The sequence below is a fragment of the Haliotis cracherodii genome, unplaced genomic scaffold, assembly GCF_022045235.1.
Source record: "Haliotis cracherodii isolate W230 unplaced genomic scaffold, xgHalCrac1.p SCAF_19, whole genome shotgun sequence".
Lineage (NCBI taxonomy): Eukaryota > Metazoa > Mollusca > Gastropoda > Lepetellida > Haliotidae > Haliotis > Haliotis cracherodii.
In genome coordinates this window covers 9,562,501-9,571,712 of record NW_027266274.1, presented here as the reverse complement: position 1 = coordinate 9,571,712, position 9,212 = coordinate 9,562,501, and positions in this window count along the sequence as shown.

Below are 9,212 nucleotides of genomic sequence, written 5' to 3'. Positions count from 1 at the left end.
CTCTCTCTCACACACACACACACCACACACACACTGTACACCGCCTAAACCGGACTAATATGTACCGAACTTTTAGTCCGGTATAAAAAGAGGCCCGGAATAGAGAGATTTAACAATAATTCCTCACTGTCACACTATGAACTCGCAACTCCGAAGACACTGTACAATTACCTCTTCCTGTATCGTCAGTGGCGTACATTATTAGATAGAAGAATCTTACCAAACTTTTGATGGGACACATGATCCATATTTAACCGTTTTCTAAAAAAACGGTGAGCATGTATTAGAGAAAATTTCGAAATTGTAAACACTCAACAAAGGCTGACAACTGTTAACACAGCTGTAGTAAGCAGTAAAAAATGTTTAGAGCGAGATAGGTTTCATTCCTGATCATTATTGCTGTATTACTGTAGAGTCCCGTAGTCCCGTTATCTTTGTTTATAACATGACAGATGTTTACTGCAGTGGTAAACAACACGGGCCACTGTCTTCCTTATACCCCCGTTATCCCAAGTGTTTGTCGTAAGACGGTGGTTGGTGACCTGCCAGTTTGTGTGTCACGCTATCAACCACCGGTTTGTTAGATCCCATATAAAGACCCCCGGTCGTTACATCCATGATGACGTTTATCTTTAGGTTGTCTGTCTCTTTCCGGAGTCAACAGTTGAAAAAACGGAATGTACAAAATTGTTGGAATACTGGGTGAGCGCGAACGAAGTGTTCTCGTACACAGTGCATTGTGACGTGTGTATATGTGATGATGTGGCAGTCAGCGCGAAAACTCGGTCGTGAGAGGCGGCCTTGGCAAAATTGCCAGAAATATTTGTGCAACATAGAAATAGCTCTGTGTCACAGCGGCCTGTAGTTAAAGTCAGTAATAGTCCAGTTATATCCAGCGGCTTGTAAATAATCGAGTCTGGACCAAGCAGACCAGGGGTTGATAGCATGAACATCTATCCAAGCCCTTGAGGTAAGGAGACACACAATTAGACATCATGTCACCCGATCTTCATATGTTGCCTCTCATAGAGGGGCGGTGGGGTAGCCTAGTGGTTAAAGCGTTAGCTCGTCACGCCCAAGACCCGGGTTCGATTCCCCACATGGGTACAATGTGAAGTCCATTTCTGGTGTCCCCCGTCGTGATATTGCTGATATATTGCTAAAAGCGGCGTAAAAACCATACTCACTCACGTACTCACTCACTAACATGATATATCACTGGGACCAATTTGGCACTGGATGCCCACGAGGATCTCCGGAGTGAGTGAGTGAGTGAGGTAAAGGCGCTTTGAACAGCACTCAGTACCATTCCAAAGAATCAGCCTGATATTTGACGTCCAGAGCACATGTCTAAAGACACGTCCTTCTACATTTAACAGGCGTCATATAGCTGGAATATTGCTGAGTGCGGCGTTAAACAACAAACAAACAAATCTATGTGCTGCAACCTATAGACGATTATGACTTATCGTCAATTGTGGCCAAATATCCGTACCCTCTCGATGTTTCCACCCCGATAATTACACAGTGACTGAGTGAGTTGGGTTTAACGCCGCTTTTAACAGTATTCCAGTTATATCACCGCGTGTCAGCTTAATGTGGGAGGAAAGCCAGAAGTGATGCAGGTCTCAGACATTTACCACTTCGGTGAAACCCACGAGCACGGGTATGGTGCCGACAAACCGAGAAACATAATCGGGGCGAACCGGGATTCGAACCCACAATCATAGGTTTCTGGCGTGTCCAAGGGACGCACCTCTGCACAGCGAATCGCGGCGCCTTAGACGACTAGGCCACCCGTTACCCCGATAAGTATACAGAAAGTTGCATGACTGAAATTATAAGCACACATATTTGAAGGCAAGTGTTTTAGGAAGCGAATCGTCTTGCAGTTTTCGTGGCATTCCGATTCATGCACATTATGGCAGGGTGGTTGTTAGCGTGGTGTGTTCCATCGGGAATCCATTAGGAAAACGCTATGGGACAGTCGACTGTTCTGGGTAGCGATAAGTCAGTATCAAATCGTTGATGGGAAGCATCTTCCCGAGAAAGAGAGTTAACTGACTTTAAAAGTCCAGTTTCCACCCTTGCCGAACCAAGCTGGAATTACTGGGCTAGATCGTAGCGCCACCAGTGGCTATTACCAGTTATGTCCCTTCTAAGCCGACCAATCAGGTTCTATACCTCTCGTATCACTTGCGGTTGCTTCAAACAAAATGGTGGCGCCCAGTCAGGACGATCTGATCGATAATCAGGAACTTTATTGTGATGAAACGGGTCTTACATCGCGAAATGCATCAAATCACGTGAGCACTTTGATTAAAAACATGAACAGTTTTGGAAAATATCTGCTGACAACGAGTTGTCGGTGCACATGCTTTGCAAATCCTGCAATCGATCGAACTCTGCAAGACAGTTTATGAACCTGATTTTGATTTCGGTGCGTGATTGTGATTGGACTATGCATAGACTCGTTAGTCCAGCCAAAATGTAACACCATAATACCAGCCTAGTTCAGCAGGGGTGGAAACTGGATGTTTATAGTCAGTTAACTCTCTTGCCCCGGGAAGATGATGGGAAGCAGCACTGCATTTCCATCTTTCGTGTGAACCCACGAACAGGGCTGCTGACAAACCAAGGTTAATAATCGCATCTACCTGGGATTCGAACCAACTCTTGTAACATTCAACCTTAAATCACTGTAGGGTGTTGGTTAAAAGCCACCATGAACATGCACGCGAGCCAAAGACGTGACTGGTGTAAGGGAGATAATCCATTTATCAGTTTGGCAAACCATGATGAAATTGAACGCGAGTCGAGTGTTTGGGAAACACCCCATATGCGAGCTGTATAACTAATTATGTTCAACAGGACACTTTTTAAATGAAAAGAATATTAGTGACTGTAACACAAAAAGAGAAGAATGAAAAGAAACGAATGAAGGCATGTCAGACTATGTGATGGTGTTTTCGTGATTGTAAGTGTTGAGTTATCATCTATAGTTAATTCATAATTAGAATCAAATAAAATAATACAGAAATGAAAACAAACTTGAATAGGCATGTGGTATAGGGAGAAATAAAAACTAACGAAAAAAACTTCTGCTAGTGGTGATGCTTTGAAGTAAGTCAAGAGTTACTCTTCTTTTCTATATCACTCGACATGCCATTCGTCACCACTCGCCCCTTTCCGTAACCTACTAGTCCATTCGTCACCACTCGCCCCTTACCGTAACCTACTAGTCCATTCGTCACCACTCGCCCCTTTCCGTAACCTACTAGTCCATTCGTCACCACTCGCCCCTTACCGTAACCAACTCGTCCATTCGTCACCACTCGCCCCTTACCGTAACCTACTAGTCCATTCGTCACCACTCGCCCCTTACCGTAACCTACTAGTCCATTCGTCACCACTTGCCCCTTTCCGTAACCTTCAAGAAGACTCGTCCCCCTATCGATGAATGTTATGTGCGAAAATACGACAAACCAACGACAAAATGCGCGTATGACTTCACGTTCTTCATCAAAGAATCCCAAAGGAATATTTTTTTTATTTTACATATGTCTTGCATCTAAAAATATACCCAAGACACAGTTACATGTGTTCAATCATACCGTATAATTCCGCATGTCCCGATGTGCTTTAAATTGCATCTGAAATATATATAATATATGGGGAAATATATGTGAACCATTACGCAACGAGTTGACAATTGTTATAAGTATGCCCGTTTGCGCTAAGACAGAACCCGGTCGCAAAAATGGCCATGAGAGGGGCACGAGTCACTATCGGCTTGTCCCGGAAAACACGAGTTGGTCACGAATGTCGACTTGCGTTTTAAAGCATTGTAAACAACGGTGTACAGTCAGTCATATCAGCTGACCTTTGCTGGTGTTCATATCATCTACCCATGTCCTATCTATACACGCCCATTGTGTTCATCCAATTATGATTGTAGCTGGTTCGTAGGGACCTGTTTCAATACATGCATTCTTTGGTTTCAACATATTTTTATTTCGACTTGAAATTGTGATTGGTTAACAAGACAGCTCTTATTTTAATACATTTCCCTTCATAAACATCAAGTAACAAGAGATATTCAAAATGTATATAATTACACAACATATTCCTTGGTGATCAGTTTTCAAGTACAACAGGGTCCGGTGTTGATAGTCAGAATGATGGGATTATACGGTAATATGTTACCATGTAATGTGCTTTGTTTGTTTGCTTGCTTGCTTGCTTGCTTGTTTGCTTGTTTGCTTGTTTGTTTGTTTGTTTGTTTGTTTGTTTGTTTGTTTGTTTAACGCCGCACTCAGCAATATTCCAGCTCTATTACCGCGACCTGTAAATAATCGAAACGGGACCAGACAATCCAGTGAATGACATCATGAGCATCGATCCACGCAATTGGGATACGATGACATGCATCAACTAAGTCAGCAAACCTGACCACCCGATCTAGTCGGTGGCCTCTTACGACAATTCGGAATTTGTGGTGAAAATATGGATCTTCACATCTGTATTGTGTTTATATCATATCCTTTTGTGTAAAATTATAAATTGCCTCTAATTTGATCATAATTGCAACAAAACAAAAAAATAGTGTTGCATTTTTTTCTCTGCAAGAACTGCAAGAACGAATCTCCAACAACAGCATTTTTACAGCAAATTCGGGGAAGAATGTTTCTTCTTTTTTATCTTAAAACAGGACAGCAATTTCTTTCTGGTATTTCCTGGAATAAATTATGTCATTTTCAAAACTGAGCACACACAGCAGAGGTGTTTTGGGTTGCAGCTGTCGGAGTCGTATCAGTTGGTGTTACTGCAGTCACTGACGCGGACCGGAGCATGACTGCAAGTACTGTCAAATGATGTCTTTACAGGACTTCCAGGAATGGCCGCTTCTATTGTCTAAGGTAGGCATCCAATAAACCGTGTTGAGTGTAAAACCACAGAGAATTGTATAACCCTCTCACAGACAAGTGAGCTCTGTTAACGATGACGAATTGTTTGTTTGTTAACGCCGCTCTCAGCAATATTCAATCTATATGACGGCGGTCCGTATATAATCGAGTCTGGACCAGACAATCCAGTGTTTGATATCAATAGCATCGATCCACGCAATTCGGATCGATGACATCCATCGACCAAGTCAGCGAGCCTGACCACCCGATCCCGTTAGTCGCCTCTAACGACAAGCATTGTCGCCTTTTACGGTAAGCATGGGTTACTGAAGAGCTATTCTACCCCGGGTCCACGATGAACTAAGTTCACCCGAGTTGTAAATGAACTGACAAGTGAAATGCGTTCAATTTCATTGATGATATTCACTCAAGTGAGGTATATAGCTTGACCTTTAGCTTCGACTTCATGCTATTGGGGCCAATGTTCAACCTATAATGTCTTCGAAAAGACGCAGTGGTCGTAACGTCGTCTTTGAAAGTTCTTATTCGAAATATGGCTTCGGGGCCAACGCTTCCCGTTACAAGGACACGATCCCCTTACTTGTGACAACAGTCGTTACCGTTACGTGCGGGCACAATGGTAGTCCTGCACCATGACCGTGGAATATATTTATTTTATGAAAAAAAAAATAATCTAGAAATACATACAAAAGCAAGTCTAGCCAGCTCAAGCTAGCTCTATTCTGAAATCAGCATAGGGATTTTTTTTAATTTTTAGAGTCAAGAAGGATATTGTGTGATATAAGATTTCAGAGACTAAATGTTAGTCTAGCACAATGGGAGTAAATCGCGTTATCACGTGCATCTTCGGAGCGTGGCTTTCAGGCGGCACAAACTGGCTGGTACAAGGGAGGCAACTCCCTCGGTGAGATTTTACTTCACACTCACTTGAGTCAACTCACTCTCAAAAAAATGAAAACATGAATAATTTTACATGGATTTGATTGTTTCGTGTTTATTACTTTATTTGTCGCACTCAACAATATTCCGGCCTTCTGTACATAATCAGTCTGGACCAGACAATCAAGTGATTGACGCTATGAGCATCGATCTACGCAACTGGGATACGTTAATTGGGATGCTTCAACGAATTAATCTTACTGACATGTCTTACTGTGACATTGTAAAAGAATTAACTCAAATTCAAAATTTATAGAAAACAGCTGTTCGATTGAGCGAGGATTAATTTGTGTTATGTCACGTGACTTCTATTTACTCGGAAAAAGTGTGCGGCTTTTTGCTTTGAAGCTGGGTATAAGGGATTTATTATGTTTCTCAGAAATCCACGTGCAGCCTGTATTGCTCGTGGCGGGGTATAACATATTTTTTCCTCCGCTTAGAAATGTATAACGCTCCAAGGCGAGTTAGACAGTATGGACCAGCGAGTTAGATCACGCGGACCAATCAGATCTCATCATTCTGGCATAGAGGTATGATAAAATGATATACATGAATCAAGTCAGCGAGCCTGACCACCCGATCCCGTTAGTCGCCTCTTACGACAAGCATTGGTTGCTAAAGACCTATTATATCTTGGATAACATGGATATAGAAGTGTCCTCATTGACTTGACTTGACATTGACTCTATAGTTACAGAACGCAAGGCAAACTTCCTTTCAAGAATGAACTTTTGCTGCCAGCGAGATTCGAACCTGCGACCGTTTTTAAAGTAAAGAAATAAAGTTAATTATTAATGCCAAAGGCCCTCTCTATTATTAAATCTTTCTTCTTTCAGGGTGTTTTCATTGTAACGGTTAGACAGACTCTTGGAGTTATCTCCCTTTGGACGCCAGCTCCAGCCAGTGTGTATCCAGGTGGTGTGTAACGCGAATGCATATGCTTCAGTCAGTTATATCACTGTCAAGGCCCCTCGCCATCAGGGCACCTCGTTGTCAGGCGCCTCGATATCAGGGCACCTCGTTATCAGGGCGCCTCGTTATCACGGCGCCTCGGCATAAAGGCCCCTCGTTATCAGGGCCCCTCGCCATCAGGGCACCTCGTTGTCAGGCGCCTCGATATCAGGGCACCTCGTTGTCAGGGCGCCTCGATATCAGGGCACCTCGTTATCAGAGCACCTCGTTATCAGGGCGCCTCGCAATCAGGGCCCCTCGTTATCAGGGCCCCTCGTTATCAGGGCACCTCGTTGTCAGGGCACTTCGTTGTCACAGCACCTCGTTATCAGGGCACCACACCATCAGGGCACTTCGTTATCAGGGCACCTCGATATCAGGGCACCTCGTTACCAGGACACCTCGCCAAAGAGGCACCTCGCCATCAGGGCACCTCGATATCAGGGCACCTCGTTATCAGGGCACCTCGTTATCGGGACACCTCGCCATCAGGGCACCTCGTTAATAGGGCACCTCGTTACCAGGACACCTTGTTGTCACAGCACCTCGCCATCAGGGCACCTCGCCATCAGGGCACCTCGTTATCAGGGCACCTCGTTATCAGGGCACCTCGTTATCGGGACACCTCGCCATCAGGGCACCTCGTTATCAGGGCACCTCATTATCAGGGCACTTCGTTGTCAGGGCACCTCGATATCAGGACACCGCACCATCAGGGCACCTCGTTGTCAGGGCACCTCGTTATGAGGGCACCTCGATATCAGGGCATCTCGTTGTCAGGGCTCCTCGTTATCAGTGCACCTCGCCATCAGGGCCCCTCGTTATCAGGGTACCTCGTTATCAGGGCACCTCGCCTTTAGGACACCTCGTTATCAGGGCACCTCGTTGTCAGGGCACCTTGATATCAGGGCACCTCGTTGTCAGGGCACCTTGATATCAGGGCACCTCGTTGTCAGGGCTCCACGTTATCAGGGCACCTCGTTATCAGGGCACCTCGTTATCAGGGCACCTCGTTATCAGGGCACCTTGTTATCAGGGCACCTCGCCATCAGGACACCTTGTTATCAGGGCACCCCGCCATCAGGACACCTCGTTATTGTGACATTTCGATCGCCATCAGGGCGCCTTGTCACCAGGACGTTCACCATATTAATGAAACAATTTAAAACACACTGTTGTTGGGATCACGTAACTGTAGTTTCAGCTTCATAAGCATTTTGGAATCAGAGGTGGTGTCAATATATCACCTCCAGTAACCTCAGTTAAAACTTGAACTGGGTGAATCGAGATAAAATAATTTCATTGCGTTACCAATCATAACTATATCAATAAAACAAAAATGATTGTCTTTGTCACCCGCCTCAATTGACCTCGACGCCGCCAAATTCTGACTCTTGCGTCTGCATGGGAGACACAAAAGCGACTTTCATCAGAGAAGATGACACGCCTCCACTCTCGATGACGCCAATTGCGATGACACTGTGCCCACTGAAGTCGTGCTTGTCGATGCCGTGGTTGGAGAACAGGACGACGTGCTGGTCGGCGACATCTGAGGTTGTTTGAACGGAGACGTCGGATCACAGTGTCCCGGATAATGTGTCGATTATCTGTTCCTATGGTCTGTCGAGCTTTCACTTGCAGTTGTATCGATGCAGGTGACGGTAAATTGTGGTTATGTTAACGTTGAAATGACAGGCATCAACTTGGACAGACTCTCCAGCTTCCAAACGTCCGATAGCCTGGTTTCTCTGAATTTGAGTTAGGCGTGGCATTGTTGACCGAGGAGTGGTAGGTCCTAGAATCGGCCACAGTTTTATACCCACTACAGTTCGTGCATTTTCGATTTCGCGAGAAATGGGTGCATGATACCCACATATTCATTGAAATGGTGGGTTTTGGCGATTCGTATTTTATGTTGCGTTTTTACTCGGGGCTTCCAAAATGCAACCAAAAATATTGATAACACCATCAGGCTTCACTACATGCTAAAACTCGTATCAATTTATGGTTCCGTGTTTGTTACCTATTTGCTTAAAACCACTTGCGTTTCTTTTGCGTGTGAGTATATATTGTTACCAGTGTTTGAGAACTTCATCCCCTGATCTTGGTTTGTTAAATATCTCAGAATATTTTCATCACACAAAGGTAATACTTTGAAATAAATCCTAAACTGACACGACGCTGAAATGTCGTTTTGGACATCAAAAGTAAAGATATAAAATATCGAACTTTTTATTGAGTGTCGTATATAACTACTTTAACGAGTATGGTCTGAAAGCCCTCCGGTGAATGATATATATTCGATTTATTTCAAAATATTAATTAAAAGAGCTGAACGTGAAGCACAATACCCATGAAATGTCTGAAGACACTTATTGGTTTACGATACAAATT